The sequence below is a fragment of the Filicampus tigris genome, chromosome 13 (genome assembly GCF_054856515.1).
Source record: "Filicampus tigris isolate MCC_2025a chromosome 13, RoL_Ftig_1.0, whole genome shotgun sequence".
Taxonomy (NCBI): Eukaryota; Metazoa; Chordata; class Actinopteri; order Syngnathiformes; family Syngnathidae; genus Filicampus; species Filicampus tigris.
In genome coordinates this window covers 18,053,695-18,071,904 of record NC_141229.1, presented here as the reverse complement: position 1 = coordinate 18,071,904, position 18,210 = coordinate 18,053,695, and positions in this window count along the sequence as shown.

The window sequence follows — 18,210 nt, the reverse complement described above, 5'->3', positions numbered from 1 at the left end:
TCATCACATTATTTGAGAGCGTTCTATTTTAATTCTAAGAAAATTAGTCACATTTGGTGTTGGAGGACTCCATCAGGCCAATCAGAATCCATTGCAGGAGGAAGGCGATGACAACGCAATGCTCTTTGAACAAATGCTGTGCTGCTGCAATAGCTGCTTTATTCCTGTCCCTGATATATACAGTACTGTATATCAGTGTTGGAGAGTCAACATGTAATTTAGGCACTATATGTGTGTGAGTATAAATAAATACACACACGCACGCACACACATAAGTAAAAAAGTAAATTACATAAAATACATACATACATACATACATACATACATACATACATACATACATACACACATACATGTAAAGTCAATTTCTACAATCAAGAGAGGCCCTAATGAATTAAATTACAATACGTTTACAGCAACATGCACAGCAGTGGCACACACATCACATGTTATGGAATCATTTTCTTTGAGCAGAAGAAGCCAAGGTCATTCCCATCACCCTGACAGCAAGAGCGAAGTACAGAGAAGGAAAGGAAAGCCCATGATTTATGCGGGCTACATGTGTTAAAAACGTGTTACCTATTACAACATGTACAGTTATGTATGGCTGCTAATGGATTAGGCCCTGTGCTGGGGTGGTGAAGGTTGACAGTAAATTGTAAAGTGTAGCGCATATGATAATACAGGTTGTCTCGGCTCACATCCAAACAATTAACATAAAACCGACAGGGGAGCATGTCACAGTGCACATGTATAATGACCCGCAACATTCTTCAAAAGATGCAAAGGAATGGAATATTTTTCAATTGTCAGTGGCTGGCTCTTTGCTGCACACAAACAAATAACGTTGGGAAAAGCCTACTAGAACATCAGAAATGTATTTGAGCTTAATCAGAGGGACTTTAAATGGTAGCAGTTGTGTGTTGACTGACTGCATGTGTTTTAAATGATGATTGGTTGTTTCTGAACACAGGGAGGTAGGAGGGTGTGTACACTTCTGCAACCACATTATTTCAGTTGTTTATTTTTTACTTTCCCTCCAAAAACGATTTAAAAACATTGAACTGAGTTGGACAGTGTAGCCCACGTTAATAGTGATAAAAGTTGTGAAATTATTTTTCTTGGTCTCATTCTTCTATATTACAAAAACCTGGCATCTGCGTATACATGCTGTACATATGTCTACTGTGTCCCTCCTACCTTCACATTTCAGAAAGCAAAGCACACTAAAGACGGAATTTTCATTACTGTGCATTCAGTGCACTTAGCGCACAGCTCCTTTCCTGACCATTTGTTGGCTACGATGACTCACAAGCCTGCACACTTAAGGTCAGTGGGAGAGCGCTTGTGTGATAAATTACATACAGATAGGTTCTTACAGCAACCCTTCCCCCCTCAAGGATCACTTTTCATGCTATGTGGTGAACCTCATAAATCAGCAGATGAGTCACCACAAGTGGCTTTCCTTTCGATTTTTTTCCCCAAGCCCAGTCCATCTTCACTCTGCTCAATGCCCAACTAATGGGATGTTTTAAAACGTAACATCGTCAACACATCGCTCCACAGGTGTAGCTCTTGCTGTCTTCCTACCTTCCGAGAACTTGAGCTTGATTTGTATTTTTTCCCCAGTTTTCCTTGAATAACCTACTGCAAGTGCTTGAGGAAGGAATCATGTGTTTTTGTAATGTTTCCTCTTATGACAAATTTTTCTAAGCTTCATAAGTCACAGCACTGCGGGGTATGAGGAGTAACATTAGGCTTTAAAAAAAAGAAAAAAATGAAAGCACTGTTAAAGACTTGAATAGTGTCTTGTTGATTGGCATAACATGTTCAGTGTGGTCATCTCTGACATCACTGACTTACAGGTGTAGAGGGTCAACGTAGGGTGATGAGTGGCAATTACCCGAACGGTGCACTTGAAAAATGTCTGTCTGCCTTTTACCTCATTTTATTTGAGGTGCACTGAGCTCTCTGTATGAGCAGTCCTGGCATTAATCATCAAGCACAGTAGGAGTAGCGTGACTTTTAGCATGTAATGTTACTGTTCATTAAAGCTCCCACCGTGGTGTGCACCTGGATGCAAGCAAGTTTTTTTTCCACACCAATAATAAAAATTATGTTGCAGACATCCAATTACTTGCATATTTACGTGGATGTTCTTTAATAATGAATTGATTGTGCAAGCGCTCGTAACTGCAGCCCTGAACAGGACATGAGCAGTGAAAAATCGATGGATAGATTAAACCAAGTGAGAATATTTAGTTTTATCTACGAGCCAGATGCAATCATCAAAAGAGCCACGCCTGGCTCGCGAGCCATAGGTTCCTGACCCCTGGGCTACAGGCACCCCCGCATGCGCGCTGGCCAGCGGCCTCCGCCATAGTGGCTGCTACTGGTGCAAAGCGGAGCGGAAGTGTAATTGTTTCTTATATCAGTGCAATACTATTAAAATATATATATATATATATATTTTTTAATTCAAATGCTCTATTGGTTTATAAAAACTGTAGTGTGCGAACCTTTTGATTTGTTGGCTATTCTATTTGTTTTAAATTGATGATATACATACATATGCTTGCTTATCTTTTTGTCAATGTTAAAAAATCAGTTGAGTACCTCAGAAAAGCCCTTCATGCCTGCACTGAGCAGCGAACATTTGCAGTGTTTTCGAAGGCAGCAAATGTTGGGTCCACGTCAGAGTTTGCCAGGGTTCGTTCATTGTTGCAAATGTTCGCAAACCTTTCGCCAACAGTTTTATGGATTTTTCTTGTTGCAAAAAATTGAATATGTTCAATATTTCCTTACGACAAGAAAAATACAAGCGAACGTCTGCCGAACGTCTGACGACAGTTGGCAAACATTTACGACCTGGAACGAACCCTGATGTGAACGTGCATTTTTCTACCTTCACCAACAGTTGAAAGTGTTTTCCCCTAATTTGGGATAGGGGCTTTAGAGTTGGGGAGGGGGGGCTATATTTGATGGTTAGCCTCAGGGCCTATGAGTAGGTAAAGACGGCCTTGTTGACGGTCACCAGCATGTTGAGGCGATAGTTCTGTGTTCTAAGCTTTGGCAAGAAAGCTGGATAATGTTGATATATTACAAAGGGCTCCATGCTTGTACCAGTAGAGCACTGCCTGCACAGCAGAAACTTCACAGCATTTGTTCACCAGTGTTTACTTTCATTGCCAAGTCAAGTGATCTGGACTGTGAGGGTAAATGATGATCACAATTACATTTTAAAGTGTCTTCATTGTATCAGTATTGATCTACTGTACCTCCAGGAAGCCACAGTGTGCACGGTTTAGAAGGTTAATGTGAGCCTAAGGATCTTGTATGGTTTTCTAACCAATGCACTTTATTCTGGCTTCATGATGAGCCAGTCAATCGATGATTATATCCAATGAGCACACTGCCACTACCTGTGTCATCAGGACCTAACTTCATATAGCAAATTAAAACCAATTACAGTACATCACACCACAGTCCTTTGGACAAGAATGCATTCCAACACAGGAAGAAAAGTCATGACCAACCAAATTCAGATTCCAGGAAGATAAACCTGTTCTAATTTAAGTTGATTGCTGATGATAACTAGGTTTAAGCATGAAGTAAACACATGAGTAGAAGGGCAAAACACTTCTACCACACAAGTCAGCCAAGACGTCTGTAATAAGTAATATCAACTCAGATAGCTATAGAAAGCAGTGGGCATGACTGTTTTGACCTGTTAATTTCTACTATAGAAGTACTTTGAAGTTGTTGGCTTGATCTTTGCAGTTGAGCAGTACACTTTTTTCCATTGGGCGGTTGAAAATTACTGAAAGTTCTCAAGCATAGTTGCCAAAGGCAGACCCCATTAGAGAGATGGATTGATTTGTTTTGGGGGCGTGACCTACATTGCAGTTCAACCCATTTGTGCTACACTTGCGCTAAGAACAAAAATAGGCCCCTGAGTCTTTGGTGTGCAATAAAAATATACAGCTGAGTATGAATTTCCCCTTAGAGTCCCTGTAAAGTGAAAGTAAATATGTCCTGTAAATTTGACACACCACAGAGAAGAGCATTCACAACCCTGCAAAATTTGAATGTTTAAAAACATCGCTAAGTATAAAAAAATTGTTTGTCTGTTCTCAAACACTGAGGGAGTGTCCACCGAAACCATGCCTCCACTGTCAATCAAATACCACACATCTTTCTTATGCCTCCAAATTCCTACATGTAGTGATATCTGCTTAATACGGAAGTCAACCCAAACATTTTTTTCCAAGAATATGTTCGATGCAGGCCCACTAGTTGAAATACGGCATTCTGATTAATATTGTGTTTGTGAAATATGAGTTAAGCAGCAAAATCCACCTCTTTGTAGCCATCTCAGGGGGCGGCCATTTTGTCACTTCTGTTGACTGAAAATGACATCACAACTACTCAGGGCTCAGGCAACGACCAATCACGGCTCAGCTTCAGAAAACAGCTCAGCTGTGATTGGTCGTTATCTGAGCCCTGAGTGTCTGTGATGTCATTTTCAGTCGATGGAAATGACAAAATGGCCGCCCCTTGAGCTAGCTAAAAGCGGGTGGATTACTCATATTCCACAAACGCAATATTGATCAGAATGTTGTTTAGACTAGTGGACCTGCATAGAACAAACTCTGGAAAAAAACTATGTCTAGGGTTGATTTCCACTTTAAAACCTCTGGTGGCTGAAACATAGCCCACTGCATCATCGATCTTTCAACACTCAAAATGCACATGATTTACAAACAAAAGTAGAGTAACAGCATAGGCTTTAAGGTTTCTGTGTGTGTGTGGGTGTGTGTATATAAAGTATATTTATATATATATATATATATATTTATATATATATATATATATATATATATATATATATATATATATGAGAGAGAGAGAGAGAGAGAGAGAGAGACATACAGTATGAGTATTAGACTGTACACCGATCTGATCGATTGTATCGAACTCAGTCAGCATATTTCATTTCATGCAAAATTGATGGTCTATCAATGATGTTATTGATTGGATCCACGAAATAAGACATTACCGCAAACACAATAAAAATACATAATACATAATACAATGATTTCCAAATAATTTTCAACCTATATTCAATTGAATACGATACAAAGTAAAGATATTCGCTGTTCAAAATGATAAAGTTGTGAAGGCTTTCATGAAAAAGTTGCTGCTTCGCTCAAGCCAAATAAAGGACAACCTCCGGGCATCTTATAGCTCTACAAGCTTACTTGTAATGCTTTTAAATGTACTGTATTTTTTAAGAGTCCAACAAGGTTTGAAGGTATTTGTAAGCGTTTGATCCTCTGTTAGTGTTTCGGGATCATGGTTTGTAGTACTTTGTATATTTATGGTAACTATTAATATAGCACTTTTAATTAAGCGAGTGTTAATCATTCGGCAACATTGCAGAGACTCTGTCCCTATATCCGGTGAATAGCGTGGGTCCACTGTACATCAATTTTCAGTGAGAAAGCCTCACAAGCACAAGCCTCCTAAAAATAATGAAAAAGATGTAGTTTAAAAGAAAAGCAGCAGGAGACTCAGAGAGGCACACACACACACACACCCCCCCACACACACACACACACACACACACACTTGCGGGTCTTATCATTTGCTCTGGTATTAGATCTTCACGGTTTAATATGTACCTCTACAGCTTTCCTCATGTCAAGGCTTATCCTTCCATCGATAAACCTTTATTTGTTACTAAGACACTGCTACAGTATTCCATATTCTATAAGTTAAGTATCAGGAAATGCGGCTAAACAGGACTTTTATTTGAAAGGATAGCTATGCAACTATGTCAGAACATTCCCTATTTAGTTAAGCATAAACCTGATTGGGTCTAATGAGACATTGCTAATTGGTGTGCCACGTGTTATAATTTCAGGGGGAAGGTAAACTTAAAAACTAAGACTTAAGAACAACTATGTGGGTTGAAAATATGGAATAGACTAACAGAGTCAAAGCATTAATCAGTTCAAAAATAAATACAAACAAATATTTTGAAGAGGGAAAGGAAAGAGTAGAGGCTGGTTCAAGCACATGGTATGGAATTAGCTGGAGCATGACTAGCCTACATATGACTATAATTTTTTTGATGGTCTTAATTTTGCTGGTGGGGTTCACAAGTTACTGTATTGTACTGTACTTTTATTGTTATGCATGTTCAAAATAAATTGTAAACAAAAAAGAAAGAAAGAGAGAAAAAAAAATGACCACTCTAGAATTGGAGAAGGAGCAATCTGATGACCAGGTTGGATGGCAAATTTTATCACCTTCACAGAGAGAAGAGAACACAGTGCAGGCCTGGAAAAGGGAGGGGCAGATAATATTTCACCTGCCTCTTGTCAATACAAGCCTGTGCTTTGCAGAAGGCTGACGTGATTTATTAGCTGAAGGGAGGATAAGACAGGGCATGCCCGCCATTAGTTGCTATGACATACATCACAAGGGAGAGGTTAAAGGTGAATTAATAGTGAATTATCTGTTGCTGGGGGAAGTGGTGGGAGGATGGGATGGATACGGTAAAGGGGATGTGAAAACAAAACAGAGTGTGTAACGGTACATTTATGGAGAAACTAGTCCGTACAGTATAGCAATACCTGTAGCTTTTGTTTGGCTGTCAAGGTAACTCTTGGAGTGGGATACCTAAAACACACTGCAGCAAGGTTACTGACTTGTTTACTCGACGACAAAATTAGGCCTACTGGTGATATACACAGATATATGCAGAGCTGGGCAGTCGGTCCCGGGGCCGGACCGGTCGGACCCAGATCGTTTTCGCAATAAAATTACATGCATTCTCTAGTCATCTCGGTCACTTTATGGTTGTAGCAGGCACAATATCCATTATTGTCGCTGTCTTTTTGAAGCGACGCCCCACGACTTGGAACACAACTGTTTCAAAACAACTTGTCTCCACGAGTATAGTCAAGCTGCACTCAGCACTCAAGGATGACGCTGGCACATCAAAGTGGCGTTCATACACTTCTGGCGTCTTCCCTACTTCCGGAAATATGCCGTAGCAAAGTGTGGGGAAGTGTGAAGGAGGGGAAGTGTGGAAAATAAATAAGGAACTTTTTGAATGCTTGTAGACTTTTCGTCTGTTGGACCCAAATAATTATACAATAGGCCAAAACCAACCCCAGGGCTCGCAATGGAAGTAATAACACGCAGCAGGGTAAGTACTAGTGGCGTGTTTGAAGCATGTTTGAAGCGTGTCCACAGTGGGTTTGAATAGTAAATTAGTCAGCTAATGGTCTATAAATAAAACTCTTCCGTTAGCATCTCTCCCGCGGCGGCGTCATGCACATTTTTTTTGGGGGGGGGGGGGGGGTAACGGCGCGGGGGCGATCATTTTTATAAATAAGGGTGGGGGGTCGAGGCCGGAAGGATACGCAGGTCAAGGGTGGAGGGTCGTAGCCGGACCGGCAAAAAAAGGGTCAAGTGCCCAGCTCTGGATATATGGTTGTCATAATGTCAAAATAACAGGGATCAACCAGCCCCAATGTGGATGTGGACATATCCAGTTCAATCTCTGAAAATATCACAAAACTATTAGCCAGAGCTGGGCATTAATACTACTTTATACTAAATGTTTTTATTTTTATTTTATTTTTATTTAATTTTAAAATGTTTTGTGGGTTTTTAAGCCGCTGCTTGTTCCAAACCAAAAAAAGTTCTTGTTAAAGCTAAATATTTTGCAAATATATATCTTGAGTCGCCTTCAATCTTTACATCATACAAAACTACTACTAAGGTAGATGACTATACATCAGAAAATATGGTAATGCTGTACCACACCAAAAAAGGGTACGACCAAATTCCTGTGCTGGTGCGACCAATTGAAAAGGATGGTACAACCTGTGCAACAGTTACTATAGTTACTATAACTATATTATTACTAAAACAGGCAGGACGGTGGACATCTAGGAACAGAATTGAAGAACCCTGCTATACACTTTGCTCCAGGGGCAGAGCCATGGGTGGGCCTGAGTGTGCACAGGCCCACCCAGATTGACAGACTGCCCACCCAGTGAGATTCATGAAAAAAATATACTTTTAATTTTTTTGTAAATTATTATGACATTATTTTTGAATTTGTGTTTTGGTGTGTTTTTTATTGTATGGAATATTTATTAATGGCATAATTGTGGTTGTTTAAGATCTGAACTTCATATTATTCATTTTGTCATTTTATTTGAATATGTGTCAGGAAAAGAAGACCGTGCTAGAAATATTCAGGCCCACCCAGATTTTTCTAGACCCACCCATTAGCCACGTTCTGGCTCCGCCCCTGCTTTGCTCCCATAAATAACATAGTCATGGGATGCACTGTGTCGAGACTTAAGCTTGTTCAGTGCTACTTTCCTTTAAAAGCACTAAAGCTCAGTTATTACCTCCAGTAGGCTTCTGCGGACCGGCCAGCTGGCTCGGCATCACGAATATTCCCATGTTCCTGTCTTAAGCTTTAACCGCTGAAACTTTATTTTTGTCCGTTTTCAGTTTAAACTAAAGAGATCCCAAACCTTGGCTGTCTGGAGTATTGCTCAATTGATTTTGGACATCTTTTGCTAATGGACCATCCGTGAAATATCCCCGCAGTAAACACAGAACACAGAACATTGTTTCCAGGTGTTTTAAAATTATAAATTATCATTTCAAGGCAGAATTTTTTGTGTGGACTAATTTCTGTACTCAACTTCGCCCAGTTACCCATCACCCCCCATTACCAGCTTTTAGTAACACAATTTTTAACAGATCAAAATAATCAGCAGTCTCAAGGGACTTAATTATGCAAAAGGTCAAATAAATAACACGCCACCTAAACATTGCATGGTTTGGAATATAACCAAAGTAGAAAAAATACTCACATGCAGGTTTCACTTAAATAAACTATTCAATAAGTTCCTAAATTGAATCGACCCAGGAACTTGGTTTATTGTCTTAGACATTGTTTGCATAGACAAACTATCTTTTGCATTTGTCAACGAGAAAAAAGTCACTGTTAATCTTTTTCTGAATTATAAAATGATATAGTGGGTCTGTTGCCCACCAGTGACCTACAATGCGTCTCCCTGTGGCAATAATGCCACTTATACTGCGCTGTGACAGTACCACATCATGCATAACAAGCTGCAGGGTGCGTGCCATACACCCCAAACTCGGTAGCCCATTTATTATCGGTCATAGCTTTCACCATTATTCCGGGCATTTTCTCTCAATACCATGTGTATTTTATCTTTTGGAATATGTCTCGTTTCGAACATCGTCATTAACAGCAGTACGCGAGCGGAAAACTCAACAGTGACACATGACTGACATCCAAGCTCCATTTAACACTTATAAAACTTATAACAGGATAATAGGCCTTCTTTTAGGAGACTTTTGATGCGACAGTATTGTAGTACTGCACGCAGGCTGGTCTCTCATGGCTGTAGACTGCGAAGCATGAGCTGTGGTTGATCGGATTTTTTGATCGTCAATAAAAGGCTTTGATCAAATATTCAGATCACATAGTTTTTAATGAATATCGGCCGATCATGATCGGTGCCCGACCGATCGGAGCAGCCCTGGTTTTTATTTTTTTAAATCAACAAATAATAGAATTTGGGAATGTCGAATCCCAAATATACTAGGGGAGTCGATATCTAAACGTACTCTTTCCCTCAAAGAAACATGTATAAACTTAGCAGTGGGGATAAGACAATCAAAAGTTGGTGCTCAGCCTCTGTTGCAGAAAAAGAGGCTACACTGATGGGGGTTGCTAACCATCAGGAGCTGACAGAAAAAAGATTGTCCTCATTTCAGTAACTTGTTTTCTCCAAATTGCTACTACTAAGAACATATGTGTCCCTCAAATCATTTCACCCTGCATCACCATCTTTCAATTTATTGGGGTTTTATTTATCACAACTTCATCTTCATACTCTCCTTGCTATATGGGCTAGTGTTAGATAGCATTAGCATAATAGCATGGTTGTGTCAGTAAAGAAAAGAAAAACACAATATTTAACAAATGCATTGGGATTCCTATTCATATTGTGACATTTGGAGCTTTAATCATTATATAACTATAGCATCAGCTCTTTTAGGGAAGTGTGATATTGCCAAGTAACCCCTACAGTTGCTGGAATGTAGACATTGTATACTGTACATTGATATTAAACCATTAATATCAACTGAAAGATTGGTTTTCCCGACCCTGACCATGTTGCGCTCAAATGTGGGTGTGCACGTGTGGGTCAATTGACAAGTGGTGTTCTTCAAAATGATTAATGGTCGCTCTTAGAGTGAAAGTGATCATGCTATTGTTAGTTCATATTTTCTGTGTATTTGTAAAAATAATTTCTTCAGAAAAGGAGCTTGAGTAGAAGTTGAGTTTGAAGCTAAGTGGCATTGTAACAACGGTCCCATAGGGTGTTACAGATCACGAGAAAAGAGATTTCGATTCGACATAGTCAACAATGGTAGATTAAGTAGTTTACATCTATTCTAAAATCTGATTTCAATCGATGTAATGTTTTAGATATCCTTAGAGAATGTAAATCTACTAAATGAGTCAACAATCCCACAAGTTACCACATAAAATATTGCTGAAGGCATGCACTGCATACAATCCTGCTAATATAGTTTATGATTCTAAAACAGTGTTATTTTAGCGTTCAAGGATGATGTTCAGGCTATTCTAAAAACTGATCATAAAAAACTAAAATAAAATACACTGAATAATGCATCAAAGACAATGCAACAATATTACTGTCGGTTTGTGAGTGCAGCATGTAAAATAGCACTAGTATAAGAAGCAGAACCTCTGAGACTGGGTAAAGAACAAAACTGTGCTCGAAAGACAATCAAGTTTTTGAATTTGTTTCACTGCTTTTTGATCTCCTGACATTGAAGTGAGGGATGAGAATGCAAGTGAGTGCCAAGGCCAGATTCAAGGTCATCATGCCTACATGGTGTATATATCTGCCTTGGACGTAATGCACACCCCCTCCTCCAACACGGTCTCCCCTGCAACCCACACACTTGCACATCCTCAGAAAAAATTGCCTCATAAAACTGCCACAACTCGTACTTCAACAAAACTCCAGCATAAATAATACTGGAGAGAATTCTACTCGCGCCCAGCACCACGTAACTATCATGCTGCAGAGTCATTGGAGTCTTGTTGTATTGTATTTAGACAATTCATGTCCATTCCACCCATCAGAGTAAAGTTCTCCTTTCTGGGAATACGGTAAACCGCATGTATTCATACCACGTGTAGGAGACCCAAACTTCAGACAAGGTAAACTGTGGAAATGCTACCGTCTTTAATCACTCCGCCTACCAAGAAGTAAATCACCAAGAGGCCAGCACAAGACTTAAATGAGACACTTAATCCCCTTGCTAATAATTGCTCCATTAAGAATGGAGCAATGATTAAAGCTCATGGAGGCCAATCAGCTCTGCGCATCCCCATTCTGGGCTTCTGAACAAAATCCCCACGGGGGATTGCAGTAAAATAAACACTGGTGGAATGACTTTTTCATCGTGTATCACATTTTAGACACCACAGAAGCGCAAAAACAAACAGCACAGAATTTAATGGCTGGATTCTTTCCAGACATATAAGTCACTTAGGGGATTTTGGTCCTTCTATTTTGTTGGGGGCTCGGGGGGAGACTTCCACCCACAGGGAGTTGATTCATCTTTTTTGAAGCGATGTACAATTATTGTATGATATCCATTTTACTGGGAATTTTTCCTTAGGATCCTGCTTGCTTGTGTCAATTCGGCAGTGTCAGCACCCGGTCTTTCTCCCACTAATGTCACTCACGGTTTCATTTATTCTGGGATGCTGTCACTCTGTCACTGTGCGCCAGTTCAGCACTGTCACACTTATTTCTACATCTCTATAAGAAAAATCTGGACATCCGTGAAGTTTAGTGATAGACCAATATGCTTTCTTCAGGGCCGATACAGAATATTAGTACCGGTAGTCAAGGAGGCCGATAACCGATATTTGAAGATGATATTCATTTGTACGGATATTCGAGGCACTACCTGAGTAGGAACGTTTAAAACACTTCTGCGTTTCGTTGAACTATTTGTGGCCTGTTTACTGCCGTTTCTATTCTCTTTTCTGCCCTCTTTTCCCCAGCTTGGGAATTAAGTGATGACCACAGAATTGGAACTTGCTGTTTGGATTCCACAGCCATGGAGATTTCTGCATTGACCAACTGGGCAGGGACCCACTTCACCAAAGTCGTCTTCCCGCAGCGCTTCATTTGATTGACTTTCATTTTATTTCAACTAACATTGTATAGCATCATAATATGTGTTAAATGTTGCCCACTCGGCATCCATTGTAGCCTGATCATCCTGAAAGGCGGATTCCCCCATCTGTGGTCCCTTCTGAAGGTTTCTAATTTTTCCCCAGATGTTTTATTTTTAGTTTTTTCCTTGCCCTTCTGGGGGTTAAGATCAGGGGATGTTGTTAATATTTGTCAGCTGTGGGCATGAGAAGCCCTTTGAGACTTTACTGTGATTCAAGGCTATATAAATAAATGTGACTTGACTTGTACAAAAATGGGTTAAAATGGTGTCAAAATTTATCAAAATAAACGCTTGTTTTGCTAGCAATTTAAAGTCAATTTGAGTATGAATGTTGCATTTAATTAAAGTACAGTAAAATAACGTTAATATTTCTACAGTTGACAATATTTTTATACAGGAAGTCCTCCAGTTATGACATACTCATTAATGACCTACGACATTTCGACTTCACGACACCCGTGCCTCTTCCGCCATTTTGTCCCCAGCACCACAGTGATTACCTTTACATGCAGTCAATATTTGGGTTAAGGTCAAAATTCCAATTTCTGAAACATTCGGAATAACATGATTGAGCGGACAGAGTTGCTCCGGCGTTTGAATAACCCACTGTAAACGGTGACGCACAGGCGTCGTGACCCAAATGGACATCATTTCCACTTGTTACTTTCAACTGTCAATAAAACACTTGATATTCTTGTCACTCACCACAGGAATGAAGCAGTCGGTTTCCTCCTCGCTCCAAAAGTCACCTTTTGTGCAGCGTCTCTGAACTTTTTTTGTTTTTTTGTTACACAAAACTGCAAAATAAACCACCTGTGCTGCTGCTGCGCTCACACCAGTGGGAGCGCAGACATCATCAGTTGAACCAAACTACTTCAAACTATTTGTTACCGCGTCCATGTCATCTTGTCAACAGTGGCGTGCACTCCATGCAGTGCCTACGAGACGATGACCTTCACCCTGATCGTTCTTCATCCGATCAAATGTGTTTACAAAGTTCTGGTGGGCTGGTCCAGAGTCCAACAGTCTGTTTCTGCCAGGCAGAAAGCTCTTTTCCCTTGGCAACACAAAGCAAAAATTCTGATTGGATGACAATACAACCTTCTAAATGATAGATTAATAAATATTTTATTTATCTGAATTAATTGGAAATATCGATGCTTTAGCCTGAGGATCAATACTTACTTGAGCAGTCTGGATCTGAATATCGATATTTTGGTATCGATATACATGCGCGACTTACATCGTGCAGGGGTCACAGATAGTGTGTTGTCCAATTTAATCCAGTACAATCCACACAAATCGTATGCTTTTGATAGCATCGTGGGTATGTACAAGTTTGTGTTATTAATGCACAGGTCTGTGATGTTTCTATTTGAAAAGATGTTAATTTGGCAATGTTTATAATAATGCTAAGATTCATGCTAGCACTCGCTAATTGCGTTAGCACAATGATGGCTTATTACTATAGCAGTTGACGTAATGTTAGATTATTTAGTTGATTTGTGAGAGTAATTCATATGGACTGTCAATTTAAGACCTTTTATTGCAATATCTGTACTACTGTATGTTACAGTTTCATCATTTTCTACTGTACATCATTAAACCCGTGGACTCAAAGTAATGTCTTCAGAGTCGTGGTGTAGAAGATGAGTGTATGGTGACTGTTCAATCAAGGCTGAAACAGTACAACTTGACTTAGTTTAAATGCATTTAAGCACGTGTTTATCAAAAAGCTTCTGTGATACACAATATGTTCAACAATATGTTCTTTTTAGATCTTAGAAAATAGCCAAGTTTGGTTTAAAACTAAACAAAAGTGCAGGGAACTCCCAGGGGCTCAGCTGCATGTCTTGTAAAGTTAAAGAAAAAACATCTGAAACTGAAAGTTTACCGCAGTAAATTGTTTTCTATGTTTATTTTTCACATATCTTTTTTTTAAAGTTCAAAACAGAAAAGTGCATCCTCAACGCAGCTTGGAGCCAGAAAAATAAACGTCTCATCAACATGGCTGTGTCTTCTCTCCGTTGCATTTTGTGGGTGTTCCGTATCCTTGTTTGCCCCATATGCAGCTGCCGTCTCAGCCATAATGGCTTTCTGTGCCAGCAGAAAAAGTTTAATTTATTGCTCTAAATGTTTCTGTGACCGGACTTTGACTTGCAGTGCTATGCTGTCAATTTTTGCACCATGTACAACACTTTGTATGCAGCAGTGGTTGTTTTAAAGTGCTCTATAAATAAAGTTGAGTTGAGTTTAGCTTTTCATAGCATGTGGCTTACACACACAGACACGCACACATTGGCACTCACTCACTCACTTCTTATTTTTATCACCATTTCCCTGTCAATATTATCAGCAACTTTATTTCAAGTGGTTAAACTTCTCTCCATGTGGTTCACGTAGCAAATTACCTCTGCATTGTGATAAAGGGGGAGCAGCAAAACTGCCCCTTGTGTTTATATGACATAAAAGGCCTCATAGTAATGTTTTTTACCACAGTCTGTAGCCTTACCTTTATCTGCTCACTTGACCTCTCCCCTGCATGTGATTCTTGAGAAGACAGACCATCGTGCTTCTTTCGCTGTTCCCCGCTGCACGAGGAACCAATCAGAGGGTTGCTGTAAGCGTTAGGGATGTAACTATTCACTGAGGCCCCGATTCGATTTTCAGTTCCCGATTTTCGATTAAGTTCGATTTTTAGATAGTTACTACCACGCTTGTCTCTGTGCGCTAGTGTGGTGCTGCAGCCATCCACAAACGCAATACGTAATGATGTCTGGCGCAAGTGCATAATTTGATCTACACATTCAAAATGTGGTATGCATCTGGAATGGAAAAAAAAATAAAAACATCATTTTTTAGGATTCTAAATTAGTATATTTTTTAGATGACCTAATGACTCAAGTATGTTGTCTTTTGTTAGGTGTTGCTGTATAGGGCTTGTAAGTGGTGAGATGTCCAAGTTCGATTCGCCTTGAATAATCAATTTTGAATCAATTTTTGATTAATCGTTGCATCCTTAGTGAGCGGGCCAATGTGTGCTCTGCAGCCTTGGCCACTCGCACAGCAGACAGAGAGAGAGGTGCACTGCAGCCAGCCAAAATAAACCATCTTTTAATTCATTAGCCGTATGATTAAAAAAAAAAAAGATGACGTAGATAATCGCCAAAATGCTAAATATTGGCCCCGATAATCGGTCTATCACTAATGTGGTAATTTTGCATAGACAGCTGTGTAACCAGAGCTGGCCATACTGCCTATATGACAGATCGGTTGTCCTATGACGGACGTCCATTTTGTAAGCGATAAACAATTGACAGGAAACTTAAAAAATAGTCGGACAAAGCATAGTCGGAAGCCCATTTTTCCCCGTCTACGTAATCCATTTTTGCGCCGCACACACACTGTGCTGTCTGTTGTTTTGTTTTTTTATATTTTTTCTATGTTTGGTGGTGTGTCTGCTCGTGCGGCACCTGCGTGTGACATGATTATTGCGTTCTCAACGCCGATTGGCTGTCACCGACTCGGGATGGACCAAGACCACGTGGGTCGATTAAATATGCAGGACGGAACGCGGTGGTGGTTAGGCGATGCCCAGCTCTGCTAATACTACTACTACTACTACTACTAACAATAATAATAATAATAATAATAATAATGATGGGGTCACTGATGTTGTAGTGGCACACTCGCCTGACTGGTTGCAGGCTTGGTGGGATAAAATATGCGATAAAATGTCCACATGTGTGCGCGCACACACTTCAATGACTTTGGCCATATTTTAAAAACAGTTTCTATTTAACACTGCAAATATCTTTGCCTTGCTAGCAAAACAGACTGAGGCAGACAACTGCTAAAAGCACACATGAAATAGGCACTCAGTCATTAACAAGCACCCTCTGAGTTCTACTTCACACACTCCTTAGTTTCAAAATACCAATGATAGACTTCCCACCAGTTAGCTCTGGGATCACACTTAAATGCCTCAGCCAATTCTGGCCTTGAGACTACACCACTGGAAGGGACGGCGTCCAGATTCAAATCAATCTTTCCAGTGAAATGAAGTGCTCATATGCTTACTTTTAGCAGCTCTACGTTTGCTCAACAGTGCCAGTGCCGCTCTCTTCCATTCCAATACAGTACTAATGTGGATCTGATGTTTGAGGAGCTCTTGGTGGATCTGACATTGTGAAGACTTCTTGTTTTGTCTTCTGTTTACTTTTGCCTGCACCTTGCTGAATGTAGAGTCACCATTGGGGTTGACATCAGGTTGTTTGCGGTTTTTTTCTAGCAGGTTTCCTGCTCCACAGTCATCAAGGAGGAAATGGAGAAAAAATAAAGACATGAATCAGGGGCGGAGCCATGGGTGGGCCTGGGTGTGTACAGCCTCACTGTGAGTATTCCTGTGAGTACAATACTGCAGGGAACACACATGAAAAAAGAGCACTCCACAGTGTTGTGCAGGCTGGAAGAATGTCGGCTCTGTGGTATTGCAGAAGAGAACAGTGGTCTTTATTTTTACAGGGACGGATGAAAACCCATTTTGATCCCACCTTAGACCGTCCTTTTTAAAAAACTTCTCATCCTCCGTCCCGAAAACGGGCGTCCATCCGGGACGGACGGAGGGAATGTTCCGTCCGTGGAACGGAGTGCCCATTTCTGCTAATAATAATAATGATATATGAGCTGGGCATTTTACTAAAAAATGAGCGTCCGTTATACGTCATCCGTCTACAGCATGGTACCCTTCCGTTGTCATTTGCCTTGTTTTCCGGAGGGAAAAAATAGTACCCGCCTGTAGGCCGGTCTGTCTCTGAAATCTAAATAGACTTCCATCAGCGAGTCCGACTGCAAACTTCAATAATAATAATAATAATATTAGGGTCGCTGATGGTGTAATGGTACACTCGCCTGACTTGTGTGTGCGGGCAGCGTGGGATCGGTTCCCACTCAGTGACGATGTGACTGTGGGTATGAATGGTTGTCCGTTTAAGTGTGTGCTGCGACTGACTGGCAACCAGTCCAGGGTGTAGTCTGCCTTTCGCTCATAGTCAGCTGGGATGGGCTCCAGTACCCCCGCAAACCTCTACAGGGTAAGTGGTGTTGAAAATGGAGGGATGGATGGTGATAATAATAATAATAACAAACAGACGAAGAAGTTTCTGGGTAGACCCAGAACCCAAGCACAAGCAGTGATATTTACATTTATTACCACATCAGCATGAAAGTGTAGAGAGTAAACAACTTTCAGTTACTAAAAAATGATTTAACTTATTTTACACTTTAAAGACAGCTAAAAATGTCAGTACAAATGTTTTATTTTCAATTAAAGGTTTTATAATGGCAGTCTGGAAGAGATTATTCTCAGAGCCGTTCCGTCTATGAAATGCAGTGTTTTTCAAACTTTTTTGAGTCAAGGTACATTTATTTCATTGAAAAAAATCCTGTGGCACACCGCCAGCTGAAATTGTGAATGAAGAATGATATACTGTATTGTAACATCTTGAATAGGAATTAAATAAACACAAAGAATAAAGTATTTTATAATGTTTCATATTGATACTTACTCAGTGTGAAACATGGGCCTGTTTGGATAAACATGCGTCACTAATTCGCTTGTCTCCAAACAAAGTCAATTAGCTACCTACTGGTATGGAAGAGTACTAACATGTAGTAACTACGCTGCCAGGCGCTAGACCGCACAGGCGCACAAATTAGATAATTTTCCACGGCACACCTGACAATATCTCACAATATCTCAAACAGAGTTTGAAAAACACTGATGTAACGGACCGGTTCGTCTATCCGTCACTGATGGACGCCTGTTTTTCTGACGGTTGATGAATG